Below are 21,971 nucleotides of genomic sequence, written 5' to 3'. Positions count from 1 at the left end.
CAAACAAAGATATTTCGCGCAAGTAGCCATTTGACTATCATCATTAGAGCAAATATTAATATTAATATCCCCAGCAACAATTACACAACGAGCATCTTTAATATCTTGGATTACCGTAGCTAGAGAATCTAGAAAAGGCGATGTATTTATAAATGACGGTGATCGATATAGCGCTAGTACAAGTTGATTTTTTAAAGTAATTTTTAAAGTTTTTTTTTAATTAAAATCCGTTAATTATTTGAGGAGGTCACTGGAAACAAACATCAGGACACAGGATTTATAAATATAAAGATTTTGCATGTTCATAATTGAATACTCACGATTGACTTGACTGACAAAGTTTTGGTCATGATTTGTTAATTAAGCCAACGCTTGTTGTAAAAACTATTATAAATAACAGTACTTTAAAACAGATTTAATCATCTGTCACAATCAGTGAATTGACAGTAAATTGCTGATCTGCGAATTTTTTTTGCGATACGATTTGCATTTTGAGAGAACCGTGTCTGAAATATGTAAAGGATACCTGTTCTCCGAGTCACCGGGCACAAAATTTAAAACTTTCAATGGAAGATGTTGATGTAACCCACGCTGCTCATTCTCTACTGAAACTCCAGAAATCAAAGGAAATATACGCGCTTTTTTTGATAATACCCATGTCATAATATCGTCTTTGATAGACCGCGCAAGGAAGCTTTTACCACATTTTGGTTGCACGTGACGGAGAGTCCCTTAGATACATCACTATGATTCAGATGACGAGAATGGTATCCAAGTTTCTAGAGTGTTGTGTGAGGTATGTATTATATAATATATGTGTGTGTAATCAAAAATAGCTATTGTACTTAGTGTGCACGCGTGTTAATGTATAGATGAAAAAAGAGATGGAAAAATCATTTATTCAATTAGGTCAAAATACATTGTGTCATAATTAAGTGTGTTCATAATTAAGACATAGTTATTTATTATTTGTATTTACTTCTTACACACTTTATTTTAGCTTCACCTGTAGGTATATTTGTTTGTAACCGACTCATTTGGGCGCGATTTTGACCCACTGTAAACTGCCAGATTTCGTTAGATTTGCGAGGACCGATGACAATATATTGATTTGATAGAATTATGCCATTTTTCATTTTGCAAAATACGATTTTTGTTAATTTATATAATTTTCATCTATCGTTTTTAAATTTTTGTTTGTACCTTAATTACTTTATTTAAAGAATTGTGTGGGAATTACTCAAGAAATCTTTAATAGATATCGATGACGATTATTCGCGGGATAATAGTATTTACACATAGGTAACATACAACCTTTGCATATCTTCTGTCTCTAAATGAGATCTGATTTAAAATCTAGTTAAATAATAATTTGTAATTATAAAATAATTAATCCAACTGCAATTTATACTGTGACTTGTTCGGCAGTTTCGATAAGCAATTGCTCGACCAACTGTCCCTCAAAACAGAATAATTAGAATGTAATTGGAAGGATATTCTAACGCCTGTTAAATTATTGCTGCAAAGTTACTCTCGATGCGAAATTGCTCAGTTAAATCTCAGGCGCTATAATTGTTATGAACGATTATTATAACGAAACAATATCTGTTTTTGTGTCTCTAATGTACTCGTATATTCGGACGGTAGTTAAAATAAATGCGTTCCTTGACGTTTAAATACGTCTGTTAATCATTATTTTAATGTTCAAACGTTTTTTTTTAATGAAAATCAGGGACGAGTCGAGCAGGACGTTCAGCTGATTATTATATTATATATAATAATTTATATATATATGTTATATCTCATTTGCCCAGTAATTTTACTAGCTACGGCGCTCTTCAGACCGTCAGACCCAGGCGCTCTCGTCCCTTATTTTCATCAAAAAATATGCCGGTTAAACTCGCAATAAGATGATACTGTGTGTATGGTGGGATTCCAAGGGAAGGGCAGAACCATCAACTCGGAGTTCTACTGACGAGATTAAAGCATGAGTTGAGAGAAAGCGGCCAAAATTGATCAATAGAAAGGGCGTGGTCTTTCTTTGATTGCACCTCCACATATCCACCTACTTCGATCTCTTCAGAATCCATAGTCGGTGTCAGTTTAACATAAAAATGGACTGCCGCATTTAATGGGCAGGGCGTATCAATTAACATCAGCTGAACGTGCTGCTCGTCTCGTCCCGTATTAAAAAAAAAAACTTTGAATCATAGGAAATATGCAATGTGTGTACTATAAGAAACTATTTTTATTCATTTAGGACACGCTGACCCGGCAAAAGTTTTGCCATATTATAATTTAACTACCGCGCGCCCGCTTATTCTCAGTTGTTTGACTGAATTATTTGTACTTCTTAGTCTCTCCGAAACACGCTGCATCCTGTATAAGTATTATTCCTAGCAGTTCAGTAGTTTTCTCAGTATAACCGAACAAAAAAACTGGCCCATTTATTAGTATAGTTATTTTTGTAAGTCATGGTTGCCAGGATTTTCTGGTGAGGCATCATAATAAATAGGAACGGAAAGCTGCCAAGTGTTTCATGTTTTTATTAAATTGGGTTTTTGATAGTGACGTGTATCTACACGATGACGTCATTGAAACCGCAAAACATCTACTGGAAATGTTTGTTGTTGATTGATATAACGAAAAATTTATTTATCATAAACGTTTTTGCTGCGGTTATTTTTCCCACCTCGATGAAAAGCTCGCTTTTAATCCCTGTTTCGACAGACAAAAGTGACCGATTCTCTCCCGGCAAGACGACTTTTGTCCCTCGTACCAGGGACTAAAAGCGAGCTTTTCATCCAGGTGGGAAAAAAATCGTATACGGACCACCTGAGATAAGTAGGAAATTGCCAACAATTGGACAGTATCAATATTCCGCAGGTGAGAATGACCTACTTTTCTCCATAGGTGCGCAATATACTATTTTTTGTTCGTTATAAACTTGAACTGTAAGCTACTCTGTGGAACTGGTACGAGCATGGGTTTTCTAGCAAGGTAGGCACTGTGGATCTAACTAGCCGTAGTTGAGCTTTGGAATATGCAAATATTGCTTACCGTAGATAGGTATTTACTATCTAGCGTAAGGAAAAAAATTATGAGTGGGTGTTCAATAGAATTTTGGTAATAAAATAACGAAACCTTACGAGGTATTATTAAACGAAATTAACTTAAATACTATATTTATTTAGGTTCATAACGAGGTAGGCACTGCCTAATTGCCCATATGATATGCACGCCCCTGGCCAAGTATAGGAAATATTGACATAAAGGGAAGGTATCGATTATTTATGTAAAATACAGACGTCTGTTGCAATCGTTGTATTGTAATAAGTACGTCACAAACTGCATTACCTCGTTAGGTAATGCTGTTTGCGCTTCATTACGTCACTGATTATGTCTTTTTATGGTAGACGACAGCAAACTGGTGTTCAGTGCCTCCTCAACATGGAAATCGAATGACGCCTTGACTTAATTTCGACTAATAGAATTGCATAAATTCGAAATATCGCTTAAGTGAGTTTAGATACATACAATGAGTTCAAGCTCTAAAAGTTGATGCATGCATTATACGATAATTTATATTTTTCTACATTTTATTCTTCATTAATTTTCATGAAATAATTTTAAATATTGTTTAAACACAACTCCTATATTGGATGCAGCACCTTACAAACTAATTTGCTATGTATATTACAGGCATTGTAAAAATATACTATTTGGTTGAAAAGAGTGGCAGTTGAGTTCCTTGTATGTTCGTCTCACGAGCTCAACTTTTTCCGAAAATGTGGTAAATTCAGTAATTTCAAAGAAATATTTGTAGTGACGATTCAAAAGCGCTTAGTTTACGCTTATTTCAATAAAGTTTATTTGACTTTGACTTTCGGCCACTCCCAATATTCAGTCTATCTTCGGTTGTGGCCTACTTGAGATAAAAAAAACGTAAGTATCGTTGACTTTTCTGTCTAAATAAACTTAGTAACTGTAACTCACCTTATCTGTACACGCTGTCAGTCAATGGGACGACGTATAGCTTACCAGGGATAGAAGTTTGTATGGAAATTGCAACAGTAAACTGGCGATAAGAATGACTTATCGGCAATATTGGGACAGATTCAGATTATTGACAGCTAATTGAATCATCTAATTAACTGACAGTAGAAGGTAGTAATTTATCTCTATCTGTAGATATTGGGAACGGCTGTTAGTGAGTCGTCTTAGTCGTCATGGACTGGAGTGGTGGTAGACTTACAGTTAATGGCCCCCTGATGTAGGAATAGGTGTTAGGTATGTGTTAAGTATTATGTAAACTTCACTGCGTGAACTATACAGTGAGTTACCATGAGTGTGAAACTAGATGGCGCTGTATTATTAAGATGATATATTCTAAACACGCTTTAAATATTTTTAGCCGTTACATAGGTTAGTTGAATTTTTTGGAATAAATGTCTTCGCTCAGTGAACAGTTGTTTTTATATGTGAGTGCATTAGTTGGGAATTGTACATGGTCCTATCGTTGCCGGAAGGAATCGAAAGAAATTACGAGTTCAAGTTTATGTGGTGTCGGGTGGTCTATCCTGAGTCTACGGTGGAGCAACAGCAGGCACGTGTTACGCAAGTATAAGTGTTGAACTGGACAAACTGTGAGTAATTTTACAAGTTATTAGAAGTAAAAAGACTTAGAAAAAATTCGATGTGTTAGTTCAGTGAAAAGTTAAAGTTCCTAACAACTTAGAATAATTGTGAAGTGTTAAAAGACTTAGAATAATTTGCGAAAAAGTGCAAAGACGGGGAATCTATGCCCAATTGTATGTAGAAATTACTGCACTTTAAAACACTTAGAAAATTTCTTGGACTTAGAATATTTTGAAACTGTTTTGGACTTGTAATTTTCTCAGTTCAATTTGTTGAACATTAGTTGTGAAGTATCTAACTTCAACTTAAGTTTGGAAAAATATTGGCAATATGGAAGCGAAATTTAAGGTGCAAAGAGATTTACTATTACGCATTGCAAATTCGTTTACAAATTTCAAAAAGTCTCCAAAGGACCGTATCACTATTTCTTATATAGAGACGAGATCGGAGACTTTAGAACAATTTTGGGATAAATTTACTAATAATCACGAATGTATTATCAGTAATATGGCGGAAGAAGAGCTAAATAAATCGTCATATATTCGTGATGGTGATTATGATAAAGCTGAAGAAAAATATACTGACTATAAGGCTGAATTAAAATCACATATAAACAAAATAACATCATCAAAGGCACAAGTAAATGTCGTCAGTAAACCAGGTTCTCATTCGTCTATTAAATTGCCGAAAATAACAATACCCACTTTCTCAGGGAACTACAATGAATGGCCCACATTTAGAGATTTATTTGTGTCCCTTGTGCATTCAAATGACTCGTTGGATGATGTGCAGAAATTACATTATTTAAAGGGGTATTTAACCGGCGAGGCGGAGCAATTGATACGACAAATGCCTATAACATCAGCTAATTATAAACAGTGTTGGAATCAGATTGAAAAAAGGTTCAATAATAAAAGACATCTTTGTAACTGTATATTGAAACGCTTATTTAGTCAGCAATCCCTGAAAACTGAAACTTCAGCAGGTTTAAAGGAACTTTTAGATAATACAAATGAATGTTTGCATGCTTTGGAAAATTTAGGTGTTGATATTAGTAATTGGGATATAATTGTAATTTATATTGTAACTTTAAAATTAGATACGGAATCTAGGAAGTTGTGGGAAGTTAAGGTTAGTGAACTTTTGGATGTTCTACCTAATTTAGGAGATTTTCGTGAATTTTTAGAACACCGTTTTAGATCCCTCGAATTCCTAGATACCAAAGCAGTAAACTCCACTACTAAAAATGTAAAAACGCTTCACGTTGCTACACCATCTTGTGTATTTTGTTCTGAATCTCACAAGCTATGTAATTGTAAGACATTTGCGAACCAAGATGTTGATACGCGCCGTAACTTTGTAAACGCAAATAAACTTTGTTATAATTGTTTAGGTGAGAATCACGCCGTATATTCGTGTCGCCAGTCTACGAGATGCCGTATTTGTAACAAAAAACATCACAGTCTTTTGCATCCCAAAATATGTACTCATAAATCGGTCGATAGTCACAAACAGACCGCCGATGTCGTCACAACGGCGACGTCAAATGCACAGAGCGAGACCGCTAAGCTTGTATCATGCTTTTCGGATATCCAAAGTCAGTCTTTATTGGCCACGGCCTTAATTAAGGTCGAAGCTACATCTGGGGCAGTTATAGTATTAAGAGCCCTACTTGATCAGGGTTCTCAGGCTTCTTTTATAACGGAGTCAGCCGTACAGTTGCTAGGTTTGAGAAGGGTTCCAATAAAGGCGGATATATCAAGGTTAGGCGATGAGGAGAGTGGTACTTTACCCTCTAAGGCAATGGTTACAGTCAAAATTCACTCACGTCTAGACCATTCAGTTGTGGTATCTACCAATGCGTATGTTTTACGCAAACTTACGTCACTGCTTCCTGAAAGGAAAGTTGTATGCGTTCCATTTACACTCTCAGCTACCGATTTGGCAGATCCTTCGTATGATGTGCCAAATAAAATTGATATGATTTTAGGGACTGCCGTGTATAGCCAGATTTTATTAGAAGGGTTAATCAAGGGTCCTTCGGGAACGCTCGTTGCACAGCAAACGACACTCGGGTGGATCCTATCTGGTAGCATACACGGACCTTATCACACGGTAACAGAGAAATGTCATAATGCGATTGTTAGTTTGCACGTTCAAATTAATCATGACGATGATAATCAGTTGCTCAAAAGGTTTTGGGAACTGGAATGCGACTCCTCGCAGCGCCGGAAATATTTAACTGACGATGAGGAGAGGTGCGAAAAGATATTCTCGGACACTACAACTAGAGACTCTTCCGGACGATATATAGTTAAACTACCTTTTAAGTCGGAGAATCCCCAGTGTAAGCATGGTGGTTCTGAAACTATCGCTCGCAAACGGCTTAACGCATTAGAGAGAAGGTTTAATCACAACCCAGAACTAAGAGCCGAATATTCAAAGGTAATAAAGGAATACATTGAATTAGGCCATATGGAATATATTCCCAGCAGCGAAATTAATAAGTCCGATGTCGTATACCTGCCGCATCATGCAGTTCTGAGAGACGACAAGACTACAACCAAATTAAGGGTCGTGTTTGACGCGTCTTGCCCAGGGTATAATGGAGTATCATTAAATGATGATTTGCTAGTAGGCCCTACCCTTCAACCCGATCTGCGACACATTGTCATGCGATGGCGTCGTCATCCAATATCACTTGTTGCAGATATTATTAAAATGTACAGGCAGGTTAAGGTCTATCGAGAAGACGCCGAATACCAACGTCTTTTGTGGCGTGAAGGTCCAGACACAGATATAAAGCATCTGCGTTTAGTTCGGTTAACCTTTGGTACATCATCAGCACCTTACTTAGCAGTAAAGGCTTTGCAACAGTTAGCGCATGATGAAGGTAGTGAGTTCCCTTTAGTGTCAGACCGAGTGCACCAAGATTTCTACATCGACGATCTCATGACTGGATGTGAGTCCGTTGCTGAAGGCATAGAAATCTATCAGAATATGAACAAAGTGCTTGATTGCGGAGGCTTTAAACTTCAGAAGTGGTCCAGTAATAGTAATGAACTGTTAAGGAAAATTCAGGAAGGGAAAGAAGAAGTAAAGGATAGTTTGGAGATAAAAACTGATGATGTTTTGAAAATTTTAGGCTTAACATGGATCAGGGATACAGATGAATTTGAATACGTAGTTAAACTTCCTCCTTCAGAAGAACCTGTGACCAAACGTAAAGTAATTTCTGATATCGCTAAGCTATACGATCCGTTAGGATGGATTGCTCCTGTCATTATAACAGCTAAAATATTAATTAGAAAAATTTGGTTAGCTGGAATTTCGTGGGACAGTGAGCTTCCTTCTCATCTTTGTCATGAGTGGCAAAACTTTCGCAACCGTCTTTGCGAACTTACTAATTTTCGCATCCCTCGTTGGTTAGGATGTTATAGGGAAACAACCATCGAGCTGCATGGGTTTTGTGATGCTTCTGATGACGCATATGCATCTGTAGTGTTTGCAAGAGTCCTTGACAGAGATGGAGTCATTCAAGTGAACTTGGTGTCTTCCAAGACAAAGGTCAGCCCGGTTAAGCAGGTAAGTATCCCACGACTTGAGCTGTGTGGAGCGGTTTTACTTGTAAGATTGCTTTGTGAGATCGCTGACACTTTACAAGTTGCCAAGGAAAATGTCCATGCATGGACTGACTCATCCGTTGTTTTATCATGGCTATCGAGTCATCCAAGCAGGTGGAAGACGTTTGTAGCCAATAGAGTGTCTGAGATACTTACGCTTACTGATGCCCACCAATGGTCACACGTCCAGTCAAGTGACAATCCCGCCGACTGTGCGTCTCGAGGCATTCTCCCATCTGAAATGAGTAATTTGAAGCTCTGGAAGTCAGGTCCTAAATGGCTGAAAGAAAAGGAACTAAATTACAGTAAAGGCAAAATAAAGCAAACAAATTTGGAAGAACGGAAAATTAAAATAAAAAGTAATGTACTTACCTGCAATTACGACGAAATCCTTTCAAAATTTTCCTCCCTAACTAGACTTACCAGAGTCGTCGCTTACTGTAGGAGATTTCTGAGATTGAAGTCTGAAAAGAAAATCAAAACTAGTTGGTTAAGTTCATGGGAAATAAATGAAGCATTAATTGCATGCATCAAACTCTGCCAACGTAAGTGTTTTCAAGACGATATTGATTCATTAAAGATGTTTGGGAAAGTAAAGAGGAAAAGCAATCTTACCTCTTTAAATCCCTATCTCGACGAGGATGGAATCCTTAGAGTAGGTGGTCGTCTGCGGCATGCTAACATATCTGATGACATGAAGAATCCTATTTTAATTCCTCACAAATCCCATTTCACAGACCTTTTATTAGCTCATGCCCACGCTCGCACACTTCACGGGGGGGCACAATTGATGCTTAATTATTTAAGAACTAAATATTGGGTTATCAACGCAAAAGGTCTAGTGAGGTTATTTGTTAGAAAATGCATAACTTGTGTCCGTCATTCTGCGCAAACCAATCAACAATTAATGGGTCAATTGCCGGAGGCCAGAGCAAATGCTTGCCGACCTTTTGCTAAAAGTGGAGTTGATTACGCTGGTCCGATTGCTGTCAGACCTACGAAGGGCCGTGGTTATCGCTCTACCAAAGGTTATATTTGTGTTTTCGTCTGTATGGCCACAAGAGCTATTCACTTGGAGGTTGTCAGTGACATGACTTCAGAAGCGTTTCTGGCAGCTTTCAAGCGCTTTACGGCCAGGCGAGGACACTGTACCGATCTATGGAGCGATAACGGTACCACTTTTGTCGGAGCTGACAGAGAGTTAAAGGGCTTATTCACCCAAGAAAGGTCAAGCATAGCTTCAGAAATAGCTAACTGGTTAAGCAACAATAGTACCAACTGGCATTTCATACCTCCTCATTCTCCAAATTTTGGAGGATTGTGGGAGGCGGGAGTGAAGTCTACCAAACACCACCTCAAACGGGTTATCGGTAATCATACACTGACCTTCGAGGAGATGACCACTGTCCTCGCGCAGATTGAGGCTTGCCTTAATTCTCGGCCCCTTTCTCAAATCAGCACTAATCCGGACGATCCGTTTCCATTAACACCGGGACATTTTTTGGTTGGAGAACCCTTAGTGCTACTCCCTGACATTAACTATGAAAATTCTAATATTGGTAGTTTAAAAAGATGGCATCTTTCTCAGCGGTTAGCACAAGAATTTTGGCGTAGATGGTCACATGAGTATTTGACGCAGTTTCACCATAGATATAAATGGTCTTCAACAACACCAGAGCCAAACGTGGGTGATATAGTCTTAGTTAAGGAAAATGATCTCCCACCAGCCAGATGGCTGTACGGTATTATCACCGAGAAACATCCTGGCTTGGACAGTTTGACAAGAGTAGTTTCGTTACGATGTAAAAATTCTGTTTTAAAACGACCAGTATCTAAACTTATAGTGCTGCCTGTAGAAAAACCTTAAAGATTTAAAATATTTTTGTTAAGTATGTTGTGTTACATCAAAGAAGGTTACTGTGTATAATTTTAACTTATGTATTATTATAATATTTGTTCTAAGGAGTGTTTATTGTAGCTATCAATATTGCTGTATGTTATATTTAATTGTACTTTCACTTTTGCTAGGGTGGGCGGCTAAACTATAATATTTGTATTGTGACTTAGAAATTGTGTAAATACAGTGATACTTATGTATTATGGACATAGTTGGATGTCCATGGTGGGCGGAATGTTAAGTATTATGTAAACTTCACTGCGTGAACTACACAGTGAGTTACCATGAGTGTGAAACTAGATGGCGCTGTATTATTAAGATGATATATTCTAAACACGCTTTAAATATTTTTAGCCGTTACATAGGTTAGTTGAATTTTTTGGAATAAATGTCTTCGCTCAGTGAACAGTTGTTTTTATATGTGAGTGCATTAGTTGGGAATTGTACAGTATGTTTAAGGAGATCAACGTGCTGCAAGATAGCATCGCTGCAACACCTGCAGTTAACCATTACCGAACGGCACAAAAGGTTATTAAGGGTCTGGGCTAATATTACAAATAGATATCCGATATAGACGAGGGTTAACCGCTTGGTAATCACTTTTACCCCAGCAGGTATTTTAATATCAGCGGTTCTACCGTCGCATTCAATTAATTCATCATCACCACTAAGATGATGGCTGGTGTCATTCGGAGTTCATTTTTTTAAGGCGAAGTTTCCGAACACATTTAAATCTGTAATTTCTAGAACATTGTGTCACGCGAAATTTTCACGGTGGATTCTCGCAACAAGGAGGTTATTTAAATCCACAGTAGCCCGTAGGTTAGACAAACGGCAATTACACACTTAAACCTCTATTATTACGTTGTTTAAGTATAAAATGGAAAAAACTTTGCGACTACTTTAGTATTTTGTTCTAGTAATGTTTTCGTGTTTCAGCCTACACAAAAATTTACCTGCGAAGCTTCCTTAGAGCTTTGAGCATAAATACGGTCATTTTGTTTGTTAAAATTGTAAAAAAAATTCTCATCGGTAAACAAAATTTTTATGTGCCCTCCCTTTGCGTACCGCTTCAGTAGTTGTTTCGGTTTTTCCACCCACCCAGATAAAATCTTTTGCTTTCGGACAGGATTTATTCGAATTCTTTCCCTTAGTACTTCGACCACCTTTTTCGTACGAACACTACGTGGTCGGCCAGATTTTTTTCTGTCACAAACAGAGGTCTCATTGTGCCTATTAATAGCCCGGTACACAAACATTTTTACTGTACCAAGCGTATGGTGAGTTTTAATAATTGAATTTGGCTCCATACCTACTTTGTGAAAAGCAATCAAAGCGATTCGGTTCTCTTTATAAACCCACTGGATTTTAATATCGCTAAATATTGTACAATCTGTATTGGCGCCAAAATGAGAAAACTCAAAAATTCATATGTAATATTGTGTTTATTTTTTATTGTAACAGTATTTATGGCCAGACTAAGTATTTGAAGAGCGACATCTCAAGTTAATTTCCTAAACTGCAATGATTGGGTTTGTACTGGTTATCAACTGTAAATTAAGCCTGTAGATGGCGGCACAACACTAGAGTTTCACAAACATACTAAGTTTTACGGTATATGAGTTATTCAGGCCGTTGGCTTACTTGATAAGAGCACAGGGTCGTATACCGATAGGTGTTGTTGGGAATCACGTATCGTCCATAAAGTTTGGTACAAATAAAACTTGAATGTTTAATACCAGAGATGTTCATTGATATATGTAAACAAAAAGATATTCTTTTGAACAATTTGTTAAGTTTTAAAGTGCCAAACAACCCTCACTTCTGGGATTAATTACACAAATAAAATTTGAAAACAAAATTTTAAGAACAGTGTGGGACTCGAACCCGCGACCTCTCGCGTTCCGTTTCGCGTACAAGATTTTATCAACGATAAGTCGCTAGAACGGTTGGCTCACTTGGAAGAGCGCTCGCTCTAAACGCGAGAGGTCGCGGGTTCGAGTCTCGCATCGTTCATAAAAATTTGTTTTCATATTTTATTAGTGTACTTTTTTGAAGCTAAACTCGATGTTATTTGCATATTTATTTCTTGCATACATATTCTATTTATTGCATATTTATTGTTACATGCAAGCCTTCTAATAAACAGGCAGAGGGAAATAAACCTTACTGTAAACCATTCCCGCTTGTTATTACTGTCTCTACTTCAAGCCGTTGAAACGACTGAAATTCAATCACAGATACGTTCGGATATAATATGTCAAGATTTAGCTGCAAGTAAATTGTGTTGACGAATGACGTCATCATATTAGAAGACGCAATCATCGTCCATTGTCATTAGCCGGTAATGATCAAATTTCGTGGAAACCTCTCATTGTTCCTAGCCGAGAATGTGATGATGTGTCAATATTTACTTTACTAAAGTCGAGCCGCGATGAATTTGTCGGACTTCTATCCTCTCCAGCTCAAATCTTGAGCGGTGATTCAATTTATATTATACTCAGATAATGAACTTTTGCGAAGATTGCTGATTGAAACACTCTATTTTTTACTTCTGTGCACTCAATGACACCGTCAAACTTGATTTTTTGAAATTTTCACATAAATTTTCAGCCTATGTGAAAAAAGTGTGAAAACAAAAGTTGTAGATCTTTTTATTACCTACAACCACACCCTTTTCCACTTCCCGACCTCAGATCGCCCTTAATTTATTTTTCTTATATTAGATAATATAAGAAAAATAAAATCCTTTTCCAATGGGTTCCGTTCTACTATTTTTTTTCACTTTTTATCAACTTCAAAGGCTTGAGCACTGGTCTATAAAGTATATATTATCGACTTTGAAATTCTATACGTTATATACCTTATCCCCAGTTAAATCAGATAATACCATTTTTAGTTTCAATGTTTGTTATTAATTCATTTTTTTTTTGGTACTCGTGTAAGGCATTGAGCATTTTTATTATATCACTTGACTTATATTGTAATTGAAATGACTTGTAAAAATAGAAAGTGTTAATGCCGATTTAAAAGAGTGATTTTAAAGCTCAACCACTTCCGAACTTGTGGTGAATGGTAAAAGGAACAAACTATTGACATACAGAAGCGTCATTTCCTTAACCTGCATCATAGTTTCTCAACCTTATTTTGTTCACCGCCCACTTTGAGAATATGTTTTTTTCTAGAGTATTTTCGTGTACTTTTTGCCTTTTTGGACTATATTTTTTAATCTACCCATGCCCCATCTGCGCCATCTCAATGTCCCATAATTTTCTCTGGGTCCTGCTACTGCCCCCCCGAAAGTCTCAAACGCCCACAAGGGGGCGTTATCGCCCACGTTGAGAACCTATGACCTAGATGAAAAAAGTGATTTTGTTTTGTTTTAAAATTGTTTCAAATAAGGAAACTCCACTTATAAGCCCTTGCGTAGACAATTTCATCATGTTTCCACAATCCACTTATTACAACTTAAGCCATTTTCATTCGTTATCACATTATATTGTTATCTTTCTTATCTGAACGTATAATGAAACACTTCCTAGTACTGTAATTATCAATAGTTGCGTCGAGTCATTGATTTAATAATAAGTAATTACTAACTAAAAAGGAATCACGAAACTAGCTGATTCTTGCGATTTGGTTGTTTTATTAATTTTATTCGAGCGTGAAATAAAATGTAGCCTATAGAAGCAAACATTTTTTAGTCCTTACTACTGGTCCTACATACAAAGTTTTGGCCTTACCCTATTGGCCCTAGATATAAAAAGGCATAAAAGTAATTTATTTTCTCAAAATTGATTATTTTTGATGTAATTTTAATATACTATATACTACTACCGCTTCGGAAATAAATGGGGCTCTGAGAAATGAGAGAAGAAGCGGTGCAAGAAACTCTCGACCCAGCTTTTTTTTTTGCTCTATTTTTATTGAAATAAAGATTCCAAAACATACAAAGACATATATATAAGAGATTTCCACGTATATAGTCACTCATCACGTTATCTCTGGAACCATTAGAGCTAAAGACTTGAAATTTGGTAGGAAACCCCATTTGTCGTATCACCGCTCTTCGACAACACTTCCCTCAAAGCCTCGCCTAGTATCGGAATACTGGGTCTCGAAATCTCGAGTGATTGCCAATTTCGTGTTCATCTGGAAGGCAAAGCCACATTGGCTTCAAAGAAACTGGGCGTCATTAATAGAGCACGGCAATACTTCAAGCCGGCCCACATAATAGCGCTCTACAAAGCGCAGGTCCGGCCACACATGGAGTATTGCTGTCATCTCTGGTCTGGCGCACCCCAATATCAGCTCGATCCATTTGACCGCGTGCAACGCAGAGCAGCTCAAATTGTCGGGGACCCAGTGCTCTGTGAACGGCTGGATCACTTGGCGTTGCGTAGAGATGTCGCTTCATTGTGTGTCTTCTACCGCATTTATCACGGGGAGTGTTCCGAAGAGCTGTTTAACCTGATTCCTGCCGCCAAATTCCACCTTCGCACGACAAGCCACAAGTTAGGATATCATCCTCACCATCTGAATGTGTGGCGATCCTCCACAGTGCGGTTTTCAAGGAGCTTTCTTCCACGTACTACAAAGCTGTGGAATGAGCTTCCTTGTGCGGTGTTTCAGGGACGATACGACATGGGTACCTTCAAAAAAAGCGCGTACACCTTCCTTAAAGGCCGGCAACGCTCCTGTGATTCGTCTGGTGTTGCAAGAGATTGTGGGCGGCGGTGATCACTTAACAACAGGTGACCCGTATTCCATAAAAAAAAAAAATCTTCACCGAGTAGAGGTCAGCTAAGAAGTAGGTAAGTAGGATTTTCCAAAATTCCATCCGCAAGAGTTTTTTTTATCATGAACAGAATAACGTCTGTCGGGTCAGCTAGTATTGAAATGAAATTCAAGAAACTCACAGTCAAATAAATAGTTGTTATAAAAAAACTAAAAAAAAACACGCTATTTATAGACAACCGAACGAAAAATAGAAAATTTTTTCTGAAATATAAAATTTACATCAATTTCTGCCTTATAGACTATAGATGAAAATTATATAAATTAACATAAATCTTATTTTGCAAATTGAAAAATGGAGTAATTTTAGCAAATTAATGTACTGTCATTGGTCCTCGATAAATCTAAAAAGCGTGTAAAAACTGTTGATTTTTGACAATGTAACGTGTATTGATATCTGGAATGCGGTGGCGTATACTTGAAGTAACATTAAAAACGTCAAAAAAATGTGAAATGCTTCGTGATCGTATATGAATGTGTTCAAAAACTGGTTACAAAAAAAAATTCAAGATCAACAAGTAACAATACTAAATTTTTCACTCAAAAGTCAGTAAGTAATTTTTTTTGTAAGACGAGACAAACGAACATATAGGTCGCCTAGGGTTGCCAACCGTACCTACCTACTCTAAAATAGAGAATTGTACTCTATGTCATATAGTCATCCTCTGTAATTTATAACATTAATAGAGTATGCTCAAATATTCTTTTTAGGGTTCCATTGCCAAATGGCAAAAAAACGGAACCCTTATATATTCGTCATGTCTGTCTGTCTGTCTGTCCGTTGTCACAGCCACTTTTTTTCCAAAACTATAAGAACTATACAGTTGAAACTTGGTAAGTAGATGTATTCTGTCAACCACATTAACATTTTCAAACAAAAATTGAAAAACAAAATACAATTATTTCGGGGATTCCCCATACTACTAGTACTGAAACTCAAAAATGTTTTCATCAAACCCTAAAACCCTTGGTCTTCAAATATGATATATTGTTTTAAACTGAATAGTTTACGAGAGAGACACTTCCAAAGTGGTAAAATGAGTCCCCCCCCCTGTAACTTCTAAAATAATGAATGATAAATCTAAAAACAATATATGATGTACATTACCATGCAAACTTCCACCGAAAATTCCTTTAAAAACCATGAAAACTTGTTATGTGGCTCGAGTACGCCCACTTGGGCGTAGTATTACTTGCCGCACTTTGCGACTACGCCTGGCAGTATCTAGTTGGAGCGCAGTGGAGACCAATCCATAATCGTTGGATTTAACTAACTTGTTCTCACTGTAAGTTTACGGTAGCAAATTGTGTATTCTTTATATAGATCAATTAAACAGTATAAACCCCCTTTGTGGGGGAATTCAATATATTATGTGCCATTTATATGATATCATCTCCGCAAATTATCGTACCTAGTACCGCCATACTTGAGATAGGTATTATCAGTATATCCTCGATGTTATTATAAAAGCCGACAGGTTAAAGGTTACTATATTTAAAGTAGGTATCTGTTTTATATGAGATTACGAATGTAAAATAAAAAAATGGCCTGCTCTAAACGACTCGCCGACCCTCTCTATACAAAGTAGTGACTAAATTTTCCATGAAATGTGAAAATATTAACTAAACAGTCAATCCATAAATCTATCTAGCCAGATAAAAGACTTGCATTAAAGCCAACGGCGAATAGCAATTATTGTTGAGACTTTAATACATATAAGTTTTATAATATTTAGTATTTTTTTAACACAACTCATGGCCAGACTAGTTATAAAAAGTAAAATACTGATGCTGTGTCAATGAGTTTCTTGTCATTTGATCTCATTGAAGCTCAATTTTTTCAAAAAGATTCAAAAGTATCATTTTTGACCAAAATGAATAAAGTAATTTTGATTAGATGTGATATAATAATTTTCTTTGATTAATGCGAGTGTTATACATTATAATAAAACACCTTTAAAGGATTAAAACGCGTGTAATTGTAACTGTGTTTTTACATTAGATTTTTGCGTATTTTAGTTAGGAATGAGCTTCCTTGTGCGGTGTTTCCGGGACGATGCGACATGGGTACCTTCAAAAAAATCGCGTACACCTTCCTTAAAGGCCGGCAACGCTCCTGTGATTCCTCTGGTGTTGCAACAGAATGTGGGCGGCGGTGATCACAACACCAGGTGACTCGTACGCTCGTTTGTCCTCCTATTCCATATAAAAAAAAACCCGACGTTTCCAGATCTCGTTTTCAGGGGGACTCATATATGTCCCCCTGCAAACGAGAAACATTTACGCAAAAAGCAAATGTAAAAACACAGTTACAATAACACCCGTTTTAATCCATTAAAAGTGTTTTATTGAAAAGATATAATAATTGTTTGGCACAAGTTGTTGGTGTAATTATCTGAATTAATAACTATTTAAATAAAAGTCGGGCTTGAAACGAGAGGCAGATTCTTGTCGTCGCTCCCAGCAAGCTCAATGTTATGGCGTAGGTCACGCCCGCTATCAGCTATCAGTTCAGTGTTTGTTGTTATTCCAATCAATGTGGGTCGTTTCTTATCGGTCACTGTGACGTAGCACAGCGAACAAGAAAGAAAAATTGAACTCTATAATCGTCAAAAGACAGACTAATATAGGTTGGTTATCAGATAATTCTCAGCGTAAAGCTATTGTTTCAGTGTGGGATATAATATATTAGAGCTATAGTGACCGAGGTATTCATTTGCTCAAGAAATACTATTTTTTATTTAAAATATAACTTATCGCTTTGATTGTAAAATTGATCACATATGCTCGGAATAAAACCATCAAATACTACTACATATTATGTGATCTCTCTCTGTGATTAATATTTTTGGTAAATATTTTATACCTTTCTTTAATTTTTGTCAGTCTGTTTGTACTTCTATAACTCAGAAACAGATTGATCCATCTTAATGTAAAAATAAGTATATTACTATCGTTGTTATTATAGAAAACGAGTAATTGGGAAATTGTGGCTATATTTTGATATAAGTAGTTCAATCTTATTTTGTCAATTTATGACTCGAATTTATGGTGGAATAAAATCGATTTAGATTACGTTGGACGACCTTGGCTTGAATGTGTCACGAATAGTATAACTTGGGTTAACACATTTGATATTTTTTGACACACTGAGATCATGTTTCGAAGCCCACACAGCCGAAACTGGCTTACTTGAAATATATGCGGTCCATAGTTTCGAATCAAAATTAAATTTAAAATTAAATCATTTATCCATTTGGTGTAGCTAATAATATATTGCTTGTTAGTATTCTTCCAAAAAATCGCTCAAACCTTATTGCAATATTCATTAATTTATTAGGAATTAATTAGCTTTTAACAGTATATTTGTTATCAAAGCTTGTTTACATGCTCATCTATAAGGCGCGCCTGATCCCCGTGCCTTGATATTGGAATACACTTGAAAAATCACCCATCAAAATTACTGTTTGCACTGCATCAGCTCGCATGCTTGCTGACATTACGCACAAGTTAATATGACAGTATTAAATACCAAATATAGCATAGTATGCAGTGGGTGCCAGCTTTTACCATAGAGTCGTGATTTTCGCGAGCCGGTAGCCGGTAGCGAGGCACAGTCACTACTCACCACTTCAATAGTCAGTGTAACTGAAATCATCGCGTCGGATGGACGTGATACTTGTGTGTGCAACGCAGAAGTGATCAGCTGTTTGTCTTGTTTTCAATTCGTTCACAATGGGACAAGTGTTTGGAACGAGCTCTCACAACAGTGAGCGGCATTGTGTTAGAAAAGAAATCGGTATGTGTTTTTATTATTTCTGACTATAGTTAAATTTAAATTATCTGGAACAATCTAGATTATTCGAGTGCTCAATTGCTATCCCACTTAGACTAATGTAACTACTCCCGCCTTAACTCGACACAGTCATTTCTTTTCCAAGAGTCTCGCTAAGTTCTTTATAAATACTAAATTCTACCACCAGCTAACTCTTAACCCGGTTTATGTTTATTATTTAATCACCTATTTCCAACATCTTTAATTTTAAAACTAGGTACTTGGCACTTTCAGCGTTCGAGGAATCACACCAAATATATATTATGTTGTTATATTTCTCTGATTTTGACGATGTTATTATAATCTTAATTGCGGAATAATGTAGGTGAGATAAATGTCTTAAACGTTATCAGCTATTATTATGGCTGTCTAACGCCTATGTTTTGTTATGGTTTTAGTTCTGTTTCCAATTAACTCTAAATCTGTATTCAAACGATTGTTGATGCGAAAAAATTATTCTTTATCGTTTATTTTATAGACAATTTCCAGAACGGTGGTAAATTTAACATCATTATAATCACAAAATAAACTTTCAATGGATGTATTTTGTTCTTAATACTAAATTACTTTTAACTCTCTTGCTATCTATTTTTAACTGTTTTCGTCTTTACGGGGTCTCTATAGGATATTTAGCGATTATCGTTATATTTTTTAAAATTCATGCAAAAAATTTTGTTTTGCAAAACAAGCATAATTTTTAAGGATTTATTCAGGGTGAAAAAAATTCTGAATGTGACTCGTATTTTAATTTCTTATGGCGGGCTACCTCCATACTGGATAATTAATACTTATTTTTGAATAAAAATAACGTCATTGTATAGGGAACATGACTAGTTAATTCCCCCGGCTTCGTCCGCGTAGATAAAGGGTTTTTAAAAATCATAAGGAAGTTTGGAATTAACGATTATCTCATGTCTCATTCCAGTACCGGTTCCCGTAATCGCTCCCGTTCCCAACATATTACATGAATTTTCCTCTTATTGGTATAGCTATAGCTCATCGACGTGAATTTCAAGTGTTCACAAATCCCGCAGAAACTTTTTATTTTTCCGGGATAAAATGTAGCCTATTTCCTTTCATTAGTAGTGATTTAATTTTGAAGATCCCTAAAGCAGCCTTATTTGAAAATTTTAATAATTTTTAAACAAACAAATACTACAAGATTCACCATTATTTGACTGCGCACGATTGCTAGTGCTGCGTACTCATCCATATGAAACGATATTGTATTTTTGTTTTGCCAAATGAAATGACGCAGAGTTTTGATGCGTAATGATAACAATTTCATTGGACAAAGAAAGTCATTGATTGCATCTTGAGTTTTAAATAAATAATACAGTAACATATGTAGAAAAGACTCATTGATGGACTAATGAGCTGTTAATGGCACATTAGTATTCTTATAGTGTGGTCTTTGTTAACTTAAAATAAATTAAACTGGAATCGACGTTATTATTGTGCGGTTCTTGCGGCTGTTTACATTGCAGTGATAATTATTATCAATCCGTTTGCGTTGAGCATATTAAGTTAATTGGTTGTTTGCAGGGCACGTATTCTTAGAAACATTAGCTCGTTAGGGTGAACAAAAATTTGACTACCACTGTATTAGGGAGGTTTAACTTATTTTCAGGTAACGCGTTTACCGTTAAACATCTTACTGTTTTTTTAATGAAAATAAGGGACAAGACGAGCAGAATGTTCAGCTAATGGTAATTGATACACACTGCCCATTACAATGTAGTGCCGCTCAGGATTCTTGAAAAACCCCAAAAATTCTAAACGGCACTACAACTGCGCTCGTCACCTTGATACATAAGATGTAAAGTCTCGTTTGCCCAGTAATTCAACTAGCTACGGCGCCCTTCTGACCGAAACACAGTAATGCTTATACATTACTACTTCACGGTAGAAATAGGCGCCGTTGTGGTACCCATAATCTAGCTGGCATCCTGTGCAAAGAGCCTCGCAATGGTAAAATTGATGTTCAAATTATTTACACTATGAGCTGTTTTTAGGCCTAATACTATGAGGGGCTTAAACGAATTAGATTATTATTGAACTAATGCGTAACGTATTGAGATTCGGGTCTTTTCAAATTCATTATCCTATGTGGTTCTAGTTATCTTAAAAAGTGCCTTGTCGGTCTGCTCCTTTTAAAAATAATAAATAGTCTATAGAAATAAATGGTAAACCCAACCCCATAAATACAAAGTTTATTAGTTTATTAAAATCTGAGGTAGGCCATTTTTGTTTCCTGTTGCAATGAGATTGTATAAATTGTTTTAGTAGAAGCTAGTAATTTATCTCTATCTGTAGATAGTATATTGGGAACGGCCGTAAGTCATCCACATGTAGGTCAAAGTTTCAAATATGCTCGAACAAATGTTTATCTTCGATAATGACGAATTTCCATATTAACTGAAATCCCCTATTTCAACCCCTCCATTTATTTTTCGCAACAAATGGTAGCCCTTGTCCTTTTCAAAGCTCTATTCTATGTCTGTATTAAATTTCATCGAAATCGGTTGTGTGGTTTAGGCGTGAAAGCGTCACAAACAAACTTATATTTACATTTATAATATTAGTAGGGATTTTGAATAGCTAAAATTCCAATATATTATAATAATTTTAACATTTTGTAGTTGATGCTTTGATTAATAGACATTGTAAAATAATAAAAAATTTGTTCCAATTAATGCCCCGGAACTTCTTACGTGAGACGGTTTTTTAGTTATTGAATGAAACATAGTGTTATAATAAAATAGCTGATTCTATTCACATGCATAACGAATAGAGTACTGCCAAGACACTTATGAGACATTACCTTATTCACACGAGTTACACGGCTATGGAAAACTTGATTGATACACGCATGATAATTGTGTCCCATATTATCGAAGAAATGGTTAGCTGCCACTTGCACTCACTGTATTAATAACTCTGAGCGGCACTACAATTGCGCTCGTCACCTTGAGACATAAGATGTTAAATCTCATTTGCCCAGTAATATCACTAGCTACAGCGCCCTTCAGACCGAATCACAGTAATGCTTACACATTACTGCTTCGCGGCAGAAAAAGGCGCCGTTGTGGTACCCATAATCCACCCATAACTATTACCAACACCATCACCATTGTGACGTTTTTGCTACTCAAGTAGGTATCTCTGAAGAAGTTTTGTT

The 21,971-nt window shown here is 36.3% G+C and overlaps 1 protein-coding gene and 1 non-coding gene across 2 annotated transcripts in view; both read left to right on the top strand.

The window, feature by feature from the left end:
- LOC126965513 (E3 ubiquitin-protein ligase znrf2) overlaps positions 1 to 21,971 on the top strand; it is a 153,706-nt gene that overhangs the window by 49,755 nt on the left and 81,980 nt on the right. The window lies entirely within an intron of this gene.
- On the top strand, positions 12,102 to 12,174 carry Trnal-uaa (transfer RNA leucine (anticodon UAA)). Its single transcript has one exon. It is a non-coding gene; the product is annotated as a tRNA-Leu (tRNA).

This window comes from Leptidea sinapis, chromosome 1, assembly GCF_905404315.1.
Source record: "Leptidea sinapis chromosome 1, ilLepSina1.1, whole genome shotgun sequence".
Lineage (NCBI taxonomy): Eukaryota > Metazoa > Arthropoda > Insecta > Lepidoptera > Pieridae > Leptidea > Leptidea sinapis.
Note: the sequence above shows the minus strand (reverse complement) of the source record. Positions and strands in the feature narration are given on the sequence as shown.